At 46.9% G+C, this 14685-nt stretch overlaps 1 protein-coding gene and 1 long non-coding RNA gene across 2 annotated transcripts in view; one reads left to right on the forward strand and one right to left on the reverse strand.

Moving 5' to 3' along the window:
* Positions 1–14685, forward strand: part of TEKT3 (tektin 3) — a 52541-nt gene that overhangs the window by 15311 nt on the left and 22545 nt on the right. The gene's annotated exons all lie outside the window — the stretch shown is intronic.
* Positions 4065–14685, reverse strand: part of LOC137542296 (uncharacterized) — a 119792-nt gene continuing 109171 nt past the window's right edge. The window contains exons 2-3 of the long non-coding RNA XR_011025393.1: positions 6267–6492; positions 4065–4226 (exon numbers count right to left, since the gene is read on the reverse strand). This is a non-coding gene — a long non-coding RNA (uncharacterized lncRNA). The remainder of the gene's footprint in view (positions 4227–6266; positions 6493–14685) is intronic.

Here is a 14685-nt window from a genome sequence, read left to right on the forward strand (position 1 = left end):
GACTTGCATGCACATTTATTGCAAATGATATGCAACGTGGAGTTGGGCCAATTAAACCCACTCCCTGCTGGTTCTGACCAGCCCAGGTCTAAAGGTTCGTATACACGTCCGATAAAGATCGTTCGTTACGAACGATTCGTGACGTTTACACGATATTCAAATTAGACGGAAAAGATCGTTCGTAATGAACGATTGTGTACACACGTGAACGATATAAGTATAAAGTACTGAACGACGAACGATTAAAAAATGCGTGCGCAAACGGAAGTGACGTTATGACAGGCAATAAGAACATGCGTTATCGGACGATCTTTGTACACACTGCAACGATTGAACGATTATCTTTCGAAAAAATCCGCCGGGTTGGATCGGTCCGATTGAACGATAACGATCGTTATCGTTCACAAAAACGATCGTTCACACTTTTTGAACGCACGATTATCGTTCCGATTGTCGTTATCGTTCGTTTTTTAACGATCGTTATCGTACGTGTGTACTCAGCTTTAGTTGCACACAGTTTACATTCAATTTGCATACAACTGGGAATAATTTGCAGCTCAACTTTATTCATGAAATAATCTCGTCTCTGTAGGCTTTCCCAATCTATGCCAGCCATCTCATTCCTGATCCTGCACAGGGGACAACGGCACTGCCCAGATTTTCTGGTTGATCGATTACCCTCTATGAAGGACTGTATAAAAGAACACCTGTGAGTTCTAGATGTCCTCAGACATTGGTCTCTAAGTGTCCCCAGACTTTGGTTTCTAGGTGTTCACAGACATTGGTCTCTAGGTGTCCCCAGACTTTGGTTTCTAGGTGTTCACAGACATTGGTCTCTAGGTGTCCCCACACTTTGGTTTCTAGATGTCCTCAGACGTTGGTCTCTAGATGTCCTCAGACGTTGGTCTCTAGATGTCCTCAGACTTTGGTCTCTAGATGTCCTCAGACTTTGGTCTCTAGATGTCCTCAGACTTTGGTCTCTAGATGTCCTCAGACTTTGGTCTCTAGATGTCCTCAGACTTTGGTCTCTAGATGTCCTCAGACTTTGGTCTCTAGATGTCCTCAGACTTTGGTCTCTAGATGTCCTCAGACTTTGGTCTCTAGATGTCCTCAGACTTTGGTCTCTAGATGTCCTCAGACTTTGGTCTCTAGATGTCCTCAGACTTTGGTCTCTAGATGTCCTCAGACGTTGGTCTCTAGATGTCCTCAGACGTTGGTCTCTAGATGTCCTCAGACGTTGGTCTCTAGATGTCCTCAGACTTTGGTCTCTAGATGTCCTCAGACTTTGGTCTCTAGATGTCCTCAGACTTTGGTCTCTAGATGTCCTCAGACTTTGGTCTCTAGATGTCCTCAGACTTTGGTCTCTAGATGTCCTCAGACGTTGGTCTCTAGATGTCCTCAGACGTTGGTCTCTAGATGTCCTCAGACGTTGGTCTCTAGATGTCCTCAGACGTTGGTCTCTAGATGTCCTCAGACGTTGGTCTCTAGATGTCCTCAGACGTTGGTCTCTAGATGTCCTCAGACGTTGGTCTCTAGATGTCCTCAGACGTTGGTCTCTAGATGTCCTCAGACGTTGGTCTCTAGATGTCCTCAGACGTTGGTCTCTAGATGTCCTCAGACTTTGGTCTCTAGATGTCCTCAGACTTTGGTCTCTAGATGTCCTCAGACTTTGGTCTCTAGGTGTCACCAGATGTTGTTGTCTAGGTGTCCCCATTTCCCAGTCTTGGTGTCCCCAGACTTTTTTTCTGTAGATGTCTCTAGACATCGGTCTCTAGGTGTCCCAGCTTCCCAGACTTGGGTCTTTAGTTGTCTCCAGACTATGGTCTTTAGGTGTTCCCAGACATCATTCTCTCGCCGTGTCCCCAGACTTTGGTCTCTAGGTAAAACTAGAGGGGAGAAGTCCCTGCGCGATCACAGAGGGTCCCAGAACTTGGGGTGGGGGAAGAGGGGGGGGGGGGGGGCACCAACCACCTACTTCCCTTCCCTTCCTCGGATACAGGGGACTATACTTCAGATCAGGAGTTTTGTGGTTACACTTGTTAGGGGTGTGGAGATCATGATGATGACCACACTTGTCTTATGACCCTTGTGAGAGGGGCCGCCAGGCCATGGGGGGCACCAAGGGAGAGGCAAGGGAAGTGGTGTGAGCATTTTGGGCGAAGACATCAAACTTTCGCCGGGGGAGGGGGTCATGAATTGTAGTTACGCCCTTGTAGGTGTCTCCTGCCATTGGTCTCTTGGTGTCCAGTGGCTGAACGTTTGGACTCTCTGTGTCTTTCGTCTGAAGGTTTAGCACACTGGAGGTAAAGCATTTTGTGCTGAGATTTCGCTCTATGGCATTCCAGCCCCTCCCTGGGGCTTTGGTTGTATTGAAGTGTCTGCTCAGTGTTTGGATTGGGATGGTCACCTAATCCCAGAGCAATCAGGGAACTCTCCAGCAAACTCTCCTGAGCTGGTCTGGAGGATACAGACAAACATTCAGCACATCCCATTATTGACACAACACTAATCCACAGGTAGTTACCAGAGGAACAGGCCCGCCAACACAGACACAATGACCTACTAATGGCCATTCTTGTCACCCCGGCCTTCCAGCATGGTGGCCTTCAGTGACCTCCTGGTTCTGGGTCACCATGAGCTATCCAGGGATTATGTAATTATCCAAGGAAGGCCAGAGCAAGGTGAGCTGATCCATGCAGGCCTGACCTCCCATCTCTGCTTCTGCTAACTGACAGAGCTGGAGGTCTGATCTGCATCAGCCACAGTCAGGGCTCAGGACCAAGTCAGCCCAGGAGGTGTCCACATGGAGTCTGATGTGCTAAGCTGCCCATACATACTGCAATTCTTCCTATGCTGACATACGTTTTTCCTCTCGATAGATGGATTGGATAGATAATTTCCGACATATCCGATATTCCTTCTGATCGATTCTGCGCTCGATTCCTCATAGAAGTGAATGGAAAAAGATAAGAAATACCAGCGGAAGATAAGATAATCTTGCGGAAAAATTGATCGGGTGGAAAATCGAGCAGAAAAACGTATTGTGTGCACCCAGCATAAAACTCCATCTGTACGGTACAATTTTCCATCAGATCGACCAGTGATCTGATAAGAAATTGCTTCGTGTGTAGACGTCCAAATTGTTTCCGATCGATTTTGCAATTGAATTTGTGTTAAGTACCCAAAATCGATAAGAAAATCGATTGGACTCCGATCGGTCTGGTCGGAAATGATCGAATAGATCCGTCGATCTGACGGAAAATGTTACCGTGTGGATGGGGCTTAGCAGAGTATAATCAGCCTTCTTAAAGAGGACCTGTCAGCCATCTACTATCTCAGAAGAAAAGTAATGAATTGACTTTTGATTTTATGCCCGACAGGTACACTTTAAGGGTCCGTTTCCACTATCGTGAATCTGTATGCGTTTCCTGCATGCAGATTCGCACAGCCAATACAAGTAGATGGGCCTGTTTCCACTTGTCAGTTTTCCTGAGCGTGTTTCTGTGCAGGATTTTTCTGCACGGCAGAGCCCTCAGAATTCGCCTGCGTGTGGAATGCATGCGAATCACCGCTAATGTATTTAATAGGGAAATCGCCTGCGGCTTTGGTATGCGAATTTTCATGCAAATTCGCATGGAAATGCACACCGGCACTGCCATGGTTAAATTCGCATACAGCGTCATCCATGCGAATTTTTACCGCGGTGATTCGCACCGCACAAGTGGAAACGCGCCCTATAACAGAAAGTATTCACGATAATTTAGTTTTAAAGCGGACCTGAACTCCATACTTCCTCTCTGCTCTAAAAGATAAGCAACAGCATAATAACCTTTACAGAAAAACATTTCTTTGTTACAGCTGATACAAATCCTGCAATAAATCTGCAGTGTGTCTACTTCCTGCTTTCGTGGAAGCAGGCATAGGGTTAACATCCTGTGTTTACAAGTTAGCTGCTCTGCCCTAGCAGGGGAGTTTCCTGAGCTGACACAGGCAATAAGTGTTATCTTGCCTAGTGCCCCATCTCACCTTAATCCCTTCCTGGCTTGGATTTCGTAGTGGGTGGAGCCTCCAGAAATACGACTTCTTATTCATCCCTGAAGCGCGCTGATCAGTAAATTGCTGCAAGGCTTCTAAAGATCAGTAGATCGCTATGGAAATCAGTGGATCACTGTGGGCATCAGTACATCACTTTGGGATCAGTAGATCACTGTGTGGCCTGTGGGGATCTGTAGAATATTGTGAGGATCAGTAGATCACAAAGGGGGTCAGTAGATCACAAAGGTGGTCAGTAGATCATTCTGGGGATCAATAGATACATATGAGGATCAGTAGATCACAAAGACGGTCAGTAGATCATTCTGGTGATCAGCAGATCATTCTGGGGGTCAGTGCATCATTGTGAGGATCAGTAGATCATAAAGGGGTCAATAGATCATTGTAGGGGTCAGTAGATCATTCTGAGGATCAGTAGATCATAAAGGGGACAGTAGATCATTCTGGGGGTCAGCAGATCATTGTGAGGATCAGTAGATCATCCTGGGGGTCAGTAGATCATTGTGAGGATCAGAAGATCATTCTGGGGGTCAGTAGATCATTGTGAGGATCAGTAGATAATTCTGGGGTCAGTAGATCATTGTCAGGATCAGTAGATAATTCTGGGGTCAGTAGATCATTGTCAGGATCAGTAAATTATAAATGGGGTCAGAAGATCATTCTGATGGTCAGTAGACCACTGTAGTGATCAGTAGATCGCTGTGAGCCTGTGGTAATGCAACTACATGTCAGATCAAGGAGTTGATGCAATCATTTTGGACCTGTCCGATCTGCTCCCAACCGATAACGGGATTGATTTTTTTGAAGTAATGATCTGACAATCGATCCTGTTATAGATCAGTAGCAGATCGGACATATTGGATATTATAGATTCAGCCTGTGGATCTGGCAGGAAGTTGCATGGTGTGCAGCAGGGATAACATGCATGTTTGTGGCGTGGAAGTTTGGCAGTGGGCACATTCCTCTGGGCAGCCCGGCACACAGACTAGTGACTGATGGTGCACAGATGGTACAGCCTGACCTGCCTACACCGCTGGGGGAGGGGGGGGGGGGTGTCACCCTGACACCTGTCCCTGCTGCTGAGGAATGCGCTGTGACCGCAAGGAATGCCTCCCAGCATTCCACTACACAACAAGGTGCTAAAGGGGCTCATTTGTAACGAGTCATGGGAGATATTGATTATAAAGGTCCGTATACACACAATAACGGTCACCAGCAGACCTGAACTCAGAACTTCCTCTCTGCTGTAAAACATAAGCAACAGCATAACAGAGTAACCAAGCAGCCCGGGGTGAAGGTATAGGGGGATAAAAGAGACCAAAAAGCCCTCCTACCAAGCAAAGCAACAGCATAATAACCTTTAAAGAAAAACAATTATTTGTTACAGCTGATACAAATCCTGCAATAAATCTGCAGTGTGCCTACTTCCTGCTTTCATGGAAGCAGACATAGGGTTAGCATCCTGTGTTTAGAAATTAGCTACTCTGCCAAGGCAGAGGAGATCCCTGAGCTGACACAGCTGAGAGATCAAATTACAACTTGTGCTTTGTCACAGATGATTGTATATAATGAACAGAGACGCCAAAAGTATAAGATCAGATTAAATGAGCTTAAAAACCAACTTAAATGGCAAAATTGAAGGAGGAAGTGGTGGTCTTACCTCCCTCAAGCAGACAAGACAACGACTGCGATTCAGACAGTCAAACACATTTATTAGGAACTCCAAAAAGAAATGCAACGCGTTTCGCAGGTTCAACCCCGCTTCATCAGGCAATACAGGGAGGAGTATCAAACAAGCTGCACAAGGATTCAAATTAAGCGCCTCTGTCTGTTTAGAAATTAGCTACTCTGCCAAGGCAGAGGAGATCCCTGAGCTGACACAGCTGAGAGATCAAATTACAACTTGTGCTTTGTCACAGATGAGGGGGAAATAGGCTAAACTCTCTAAATACACACAGGGTGCATTTCTCTCTGTTTTCCTTCTGTCCTGTGCAAGAGTTCAAGACCACTGATCACGCATCATTGTCAGGAGAACAGTATAAGGCGCGAGTGCTCTACCAACATGTTACACGGGGTGTCCAGTTCAATTGCTAAGGCAGCTGGGTAAGCATAACAACAATGAGCTCATTAGGTGCTCTTTGTATACAGAGATGCGCCAACAAGGATAAAAACGATTAAAATCCGTTTAAAAGGGGGAAGTTTGGTGGACTTACCTCCCTTGAAGAAAAACAGAATAAAGAGCGTCCCTGTAAATCACATTTATTACGATCTCCGAGGTGCAGCGCGTTTCGCAGGCCACAATCCTGCTTCATCAGGAGACAGCTGCTCAGACAGTTAGCGAGCCGGTCTGCTGACATCATCACACAGTTCGTTATTGTTTTGGACAAAATCCTACAGGACGATCATCCTGGCGGCGGATTCCATTCAATGTGTACAAACCTTAAAAATTAAACATAGGGAAAATAATGTGATGAATATTTTTTTACAATGTTATTTTATAAATTATTTCGTGAGTGTTTGCCTGTTGTAACAGCTTTCCTTACCCTGATTTACATTCTGACATTTATCATAAGTAGCGTCATCTTTAGTCCTGACAGGTGAGCCACGCGGAATGTTTGTTGACTGAGAGTTCTGAAGCTAGCAGAAATAACACCTGGTCTCCTAGAATGCTCTGGGAGGAGAATTCTGCATAGCTAAGTAGCCTAGGTCAGGACTATAGTGTCACTTGGTTGGGAAGCTCTCTGCTGAGCACTTTGGCGCCCGTCTGTGGGTCGTTTTCTAATCGCACTTTTATCTGGTGTGCGTAGGAGGCTCGTGTTTATAGCTCCGCCTTTAGCCCCATATCCGGGTGAGGGAAAGCTGGTCATACACGTGTAGATTTCCACACAATCTTCCAGAATGATCGATTCCTTTCCCAGTGAAATCGGTTCATAAGGAATCGATTCCTATCACACGCAGCACATCAATTTTTAATGGAATCCAGAATCCTCTGAAAATCGATCAAACTGCAGCGTTTCACTGCGGGCCGTCTATCCACCCCCGCTCCTGCCCCGCCCCCAATCAACCTACATTTTCCATCCAGTCTGGCCGATAGGTTAAATCGATTTTTCAGGCAAAATTAATTTAAATTGTATTGATCGGTTATTTAAAGAAATCAGTTCCTATCCAATTCGATCAGAGTAATTGAATCAGTAGGGAATCGAATGGGAAAATCGATATGTGTATGGGTAAACTGAAATGAGAGGGATATGGAGGCTGCCAATGGCGTAGCAATAGCGGTTGCAGCCATAGCAGCTGCTATGGGGCCCAGGAGCAGAGAGGGCCCAGGTGGTACTTGATGTGTTTACCATTCACTTTCTAGTGCTCCTCCTCTCTGTGACTTTGTCTCAGTGCCCATGAACTATATGCAGTGTAGATCGCATGAGAATTTACATTGCCTGTTATTGGCTGACTAGGAGCGTTTGGGTGCTGTGATGGAATGTATTGTCGCCTGTGTCACACACCCTTTGCTGCTAAAAGCCTGAGTCAGCCCTGCTTTGTGTGTGACAATGTCACAGCGTTTCATTCTATAGACAGCCATTCCCCCGGCCGCCATTGTCATACTGTTTGTAGCAACCAATGTCTGCAGTGCTGTGTCTATTGTCAGCCGGCTGGCCCGGGGTGTGTTACGCACAGAGTCCTGGTTACTCTGTTTGCACATGGCCGGCACCCAGCCCCGGGATGTTTGAGTAAAGACATGGCGATATTACCCATTAATGTACTAATAGAAACACAACAGATCTAAGGCCTCAGGGGGAATAGGGTGTCAATGGCTGATAGTATGATCTGACTCTCCATTGTATCCGATCTCCTCTGTGCTGCTGGGGGTTATCCGCTAATGGGGGGCACTGAGATTTGAACCCAGGTCTCCTGTGTCAGAGGCAGAGCCCATAACCAGTACACGTTCCAGCCACAAGGACAGGCATCAGACTGGGAATCAGTCATAATCAGGGCCGGGCCCTAGACTTTTTGCCGCCTGAGGCAAGATTCTAAAAAATCGCCCCCCCCCCCCCCAGCCGTGGGGTGGGGAGTGCCGAGCTGGAGGGGTAGCTGGCAGAAAGGGGGTATTGGGCCTAGCGGCGGGGAGGGGGGTCGGACTCCCCCCTCCCTCGCCTGGGTCCCCCGATCTGCGCTCCTCCTCCAGCGTAAAGTACCAGGCGCAGGCAGCCAGCGTGCATATCATTAAGAGGCAGCGGGCGGGGGAATCACTCACCTCTTCCGCGTTCCATCGTGCGCTCCACTGACGTCACTTCCTGCAAGGCCGTCCACTTACAATACAGTGGGCGGCGTTGCCGGAAGTGACGTCAGTGGAGCACGCGATGGAACGCGGAAGAGGTGAGTGATTCCCCCGCCCGTTGCCTCTTCGTCATATGCACGCTGGCTGCCTTGTACTTTACGCTGGAGGAGGAGCGCAGATCGGGGGACTCAGGCGAGGGAGGGGGGGACCCAGACGAGGGAGGGGGGGTCCGACCCCCCTCCCCGCCGCTAGGCCCAATACCCCCTTTCTGCCAGCTACCCCTCCAGCTCGGCGGGCGGCCCCAGCGTCCATGCAGAGGCAGGTGCCGCCCCCCCAGATTTGCCGCCTGAGGCAAATGTTTCACCCCGCCTCATGAGCGGGCCGGCCCTGGTCATAATCATGGCTGGCGGTGTGTGCGCACACGGCGGATTACTAACAGGCCTAGCCCGTTTTTAAATGGGCTAAGGTCACTAGTAACGTGAATAATTGCTTATTTTCTTTTACCCTTGTCATTTATAAATGATTTAGTCTGTGGTTGCCCCTTGTAAAATCACCCTGAGGCCTCTTGCACACTACATGCCATTCCAATTTCTTATACGGTCCGATTTTTGATTCCGATTAAAAAAAAGTAGCAGCATGCAGTACTTTTTTTAATCAGAGTCAAAAATCGGATCGTATAAAAAAATCGGACTCGCATGTAGTGAGGCGTGATTTACATTCTGAAATTTGGTGACATCTTTAGTCCGGTCAGGTGTGAAGTGCTTGTTTTTGAGAATTCCGAAGACAGAAAAAATAATGCGAAGTCTCTCAAAATTCACTGAAGGGAGCATTCTGAACAGCTAAACAGCCTAGGCTAAGCATCATTGGGAGGGCTACATACCATACATACAGCAATCTATAGAAATAGGAAGCGTTTCTGATGCGGAAACCAGGAGAATTACTGTAAAAGAGGGTATCTTGAATAACTTACTGCATATAGATTAGTGAGTGATGTGAGTGTTGTGAAGAGTGATCAGATGAATTATAATTCTGTCATGCTGATTGAGTTAGAGTAGCAGACTGGAAGTTTTTAAAAGAAGGCTGGTGCTTGAAATCATTGTTCTTACTCTGTTAACCCTGGTTATCTACAAGGAAAACTGGGACTCTTTAGAAGTAAAAAAACTATAGGCCTATTTCACCTGTAACAAGAAAGAGACCCCCTAGGAGGTACTTACCTCAGGAGAGAAGCCTATTGGGCCAGATTGTCCACAAGAGCCAGATAAACACAAGACAAAAAAACAGGCATCATCATAGGTCGTCCTACACTCCCTTTGTAGCTGCTGGGCTGTCCGGATACCAGTCTGTGGGATAGTGTGTGTGTTGCACCCGGTTGGTTGGGTGCCTGTTTTTTGTCTTGTGTTTTTCTGGCTCTGGTGGACAATCTGGCCCAATAGATAATTATATACAATGAGGCCTGATGAAGGGTATTGAACACCCGAAACGAACATGTGTCATTGCCACTAGAAATGTATTTTTGCTAACGCCACCAGAAAATGAAGTATCCTTTACTTCGTCAAGCCAGATGATTGACCTCGCTAGTCTCATGGATGAGCTTTAATGCTATCTTTGGAACCAGAATTACCTTTTGATAAAAGTTTTTAATGAATACTCACCTTTTGTATTAATCTTAATCTATTAATATTAATATGAATCTAAGTAATAGACAACGTGTGTGGTGGAACATCCTATTAAAGAGACTCTATAACTTCAAAAACCTCCCCTGGGGGGTACTCACCTCGGGTGGGGGAAGCCTCCGGATCCTAATGAGGCTTCCCACGCCATCCTCCGTCCCACGGGGGTCTCGCTGCAGCCCTCCGAACAGCCGGCGACAGAGCCGACTGTAGCTTCAATATTTACCTTTGCTGGCTCCAGCGGGGGCGCTGTGGCGACTTTCGGCTCGGAACTAGACAAAAATACCCGATCTCCGTCGGGTCCGCTCTACTGCGCAGGCGCCGGAGACTTGCGCCTGCGCAGTAGAGCGGACCCGACGGCGATCGGGTATTTCCGCCTACTTCGGAGCCGACAGCCGTCAGAGCGCCTGCGCAGGAGCCAGGAAGGTAAATATTGCGTCACGGCTGCACGGAGGGCTGCAGCGAGACCCCTGAGGGACGCAGGACGGCATGGGAAGCCTCATTAGGATCCTGAGGCTTCCCCCACCCGAGGTGAGTACCCCCCAGGGGCTGTTTTGCCGTTACAGTTCCTCTTTAAGGACAATACGGTTTTTATCCTAATGACATATTGACTCACTCACAATTTTACCTAAGAACACAGCCATGAATCAAGAATGGTACCAAAACATCCTCCTTCAGCAACTTCTTCCAACCATCCATGATCGGTTTGGTGAAGAACAATGCCTTTCCCAGCATGATGGAGCACTGTGCCATAAGGCCAAAGTGATACCTATGTGGCTCCAGGAACAAAACATCGACATTTGGGGTCCATGGCCAGGAAACTCCCCAGATCTTAATGCAGTTTAGAGCTTGTGGACAAACAAAAACCCACAAATGCTGACAAACTCCAAGCATTGATTGGGACAGGATGGGTTGCTATCAGTCAGGGTTTGGCACAGAAGTTGAACAACACTGCAAATATTGACTTTTCGCATAAACGTGATGTAATTGTCTATAAAAGCCTTTCAGACTTATGGAATGCTTGTAATTATACTTCACTACACCACCGAAACAACTGACAAAAAGATCTAAAAACACAGAAGCAGCAATACTGTGTGAAAAGTGGTATTTGTGCCCTACCTTTCGTGTCCTTACCTCTCCCTTTAGATTGTAAGCCTTTGGGCAGGGTCCTCCTCCTTTTGTGTCCTACCTGATCATGCACCTCCATTACTGTGCACCCATGCTATGCATCTGAGTGAACCTAACTTGCCTAATCTCCATGCTCCATCCAGTGACTAAGCATTACCTTGTACTCATACTGTGCTGTGTGATCTCCATGCTCCATCCAGTGACTAAGCATTACCTTGTACTCATACTGTGCTGTGTGATCTCCATGCTCCCCTCCAGTGACTAAGCATTACCTTGTACTCATACTGTGCTGTGTGATCTCCATGCTCCCCTCCAGTGACTAAGCATTACCTTGTACTCATACTGTGCTGTGTGATCTCCATGCTCCCCTCCAGTGACTAAGCATTACCTTGTACTCATACTGTGCTGTGTGATCTCCATGCTCCATCCAGTGACTAAGCATTACCTTGTACTCATACTGTGCTGTGTGATCTCCATGCTCCATCCAGTGACTAAGCATTACCTTGTACTCATACTGTGCTGTGTGATCTCCATGCTCCCCTCCAGTGACTAAGCATTACCTTGTACTCATACTGTGCTGTGTGATCTCCATGCTCCCCTCCAGTGACTAAGCATTACCTTGTACTCATACTGTGCTGTGTGATCTCCATGCTCCCCTCCAGTGACTAAGCATTACCTTGTACTCATACTGTGCTGTGTGATCTCCATGCTCCATCCAGTGACTAAGCATTGCCTTGTACTCATACTGTGCTGTGGGATCTCCATGCTCCATCCAGTGACTAAGCATTGCCTTGTACTCATACTGTGCTGTGTGATCTCCATGCTCCCCTCCAGTGACTAAGCATTACCTTGTACTCATACTGTGCTGTGTGATCTCCATGCTCCCCTCCAGTGACTAAGCATTACCTTGTACTCATACTGTGCTGTGTGATCTCCATGCCCCATCCAGTGACTAAGCATTACCTTGTACTCATACTGTGCTGTGTGATCTCCATGCTCCATCCAGTGACTAAGCATTACCTTGTACTCATACTGTGCTGTGTGATCTCCATGCTCCATCCAGTGACTAAGCATTACCTTGTACTCATACTGTGCTGTGTGATCTCCATGCTCCCATCCAGTGACTAAGCATTACCTTGTACTCATACTGTGCTGTGTGATCTCCATGCTCCCCTCCAGTGACTAAGCATTACCTTGTACTCATACTGTGCTGTGTGATCTCCATGCTCCATCCAGTGACTAAGCATTACCTTGTACTCATACTGTGCTGTGTGATCTCCATGCTCCATCCAGTGACTAAGCATTACCTTGTACTCATACTGTGCTGTGTGATCTCCATGCTCCCATCCAGTGACTAAGCATTACCTTGTACTCATACTGTGCTGTGTGATCTCCATGCTCCCCTCCAGTGACTAAGCATTACATTGTACTCATACTGTGCTTTGTGATCTCCATGCTCCATCCAGTGACTAAGCATTACCTTGTACTCATACTGTGCTGTGTGATCTCCATGCTCCCATCCAGTGACTAAGCATTACCTTGTACTCATACTGTGCTGTGTGATCTCCATGCTCCCCTCCAGTGACTAAGCATTACCTTGTACTCATACTGTGCTGTGTGATCTCCATGCTCCCCTCCAGTGACTAAGCATTACCTTGTACTCATACTGTGCTGTGTGATCTCCATGCTCCCCTCCAGTGACTAAGCATTACCTTGTACTCATACTGTGCTGTGTGATCTCCATGCTCCATCCAGTGACTAAGCATTACCTTGTACTCATACTGTGCTGTGGGATCTCCATGCTCCATCCAGTGACTAAGCATTGCCTTGTACTCATACTGTGCTGTGTGATCTCCATGCTCCCCTCCAGTGACTAAGCATTACCTTGTACTCATACTGTGCTGTGTGATCTCCATGCTCCCCTCCAGTGACTAAGCATTACCTTGTACTCATACTGTGCTGTGTGATCTCCATGCCCCATCCAGTGACTAAGCATTACCTTGTACTCATACTGTGCTGTGTGATCTCCATGCTCCATCCAGTGACTAAGCATTACCTTGTACTCATACTGTGCTGTGTGATCTCCATGCTCCATCCAGTGACTAAGCATTACCTTGTACTCATACTGTGCTGTGTGATCTCCATGCTCCCATCCAGTGACTAAGCATTACCTTGTACTCATACTGTGCTGTGTGATCTCCATGCTCCCCTCCAGTGACTAAGCATTACCTTGTACTCATACTGTGCTGTGTGATCTCCATGCTCCATCCAGTGACTAAGCATTACCTTGTACTCATACTGTGCTGTGTGATCTCCATGCTCCATCCAGTGACTAAGCATTACCTTGTACTTATACTGTGCTGTGTGATCTCCATGCTCCCATCCAGTGACTAAGCATTACCTTGTACTCATACTGTGCTGTGTGATCTCCATGCTCCCCTCCAGTGACTAAGCATTACCTTGTACTCATACTGTGCTGTGTGATCTCCATGCTCCATCCAGTGACTAAGCATTACCTTGTACTCATACTGTGCTGTGTGATCTCCATGCTCCCATCCAGTGACTAAGCATTACCTTGTACTCATACTGTGCTGTGTGATCTCCATGCTCCCCTCCAGTGACTAAGCATTACCTTGTACTCATACTGTGCTGTGTGATCTCCATGCTCCCATCCAGTGACTAAGCATTACCTTGTACTCATACTGTGCTGTGTGATCTCCATGCTCCCATCCAGTGACTAAGCATTACCTTGTACTCATACTGTGCTGTGTGATCTCCATGCTCCCCTCCAGTGACTAAGCATTACCTTGTACTCATACTGTGCTGTGTGATCTCCATGCTCCATCCAGTGACTAAGCATTACCTTGTACTCATACTGTGCTGTGTGATCTCCATGCTCCCATCCAGTGACTAAGCATTACCTTGTACTCATACTGTGCTGTGTGATCTCCATGCTCCCCTCCAGTGACTAAGCATTACCTTGTACTCATACTGTGCTGTGTGATCTCCATGCTCCCATCCAGTGACTAAGCATTACCTTGTACTCATACTGTGCTGTGTGATCTGGTTTGCATGTATTCCTGTATTGTCATTTTGCTGTATGTCACCCCTAAATATTGTCTGTAACCTAAACTAATCTCCAGCGCTGCATAAAATATTGGCGCTTTATAAATACAATAAATAAATACAATAAATAAATAAATTCTCAAAACGTGTTGCCAGGACTGTAGTCCTGTGTCTTTCTCTTATGCAATGAAATAAAATCTGTCTATCCATTTCTCTCTCTCTCGCAGCAGTGAGTCTATCTATTCATCTCTCTCTCGCAGCAGTGAGTCTGTCTATTCATCTCTCTCTCGCAGCAGTGAGTCTATCTATTAATCTCTCTCTCGCAGCAGTGAGTCTATCTATTCATCTCTCTCTCGCAGCAGTGAGTCTATCTATTCATCTCTCTCTCGCAGCAGTGAGTCTATCTATTCATCTCTCTCGCAGCAGTGAGTCTATCTATTCATCTCTGTCTCGCAGCAGTGAGTCTATCTATTCATCTCTCTCGCAGCAGTG

The sequence above is a fragment of the Hyperolius riggenbachi genome, chromosome 12 (assembly GCF_040937935.1).
Source record: "Hyperolius riggenbachi isolate aHypRig1 chromosome 12, aHypRig1.pri, whole genome shotgun sequence".
Classification (NCBI taxonomy): Eukaryota; Metazoa; Chordata; class Amphibia; order Anura; family Hyperoliidae; genus Hyperolius; species Hyperolius riggenbachi.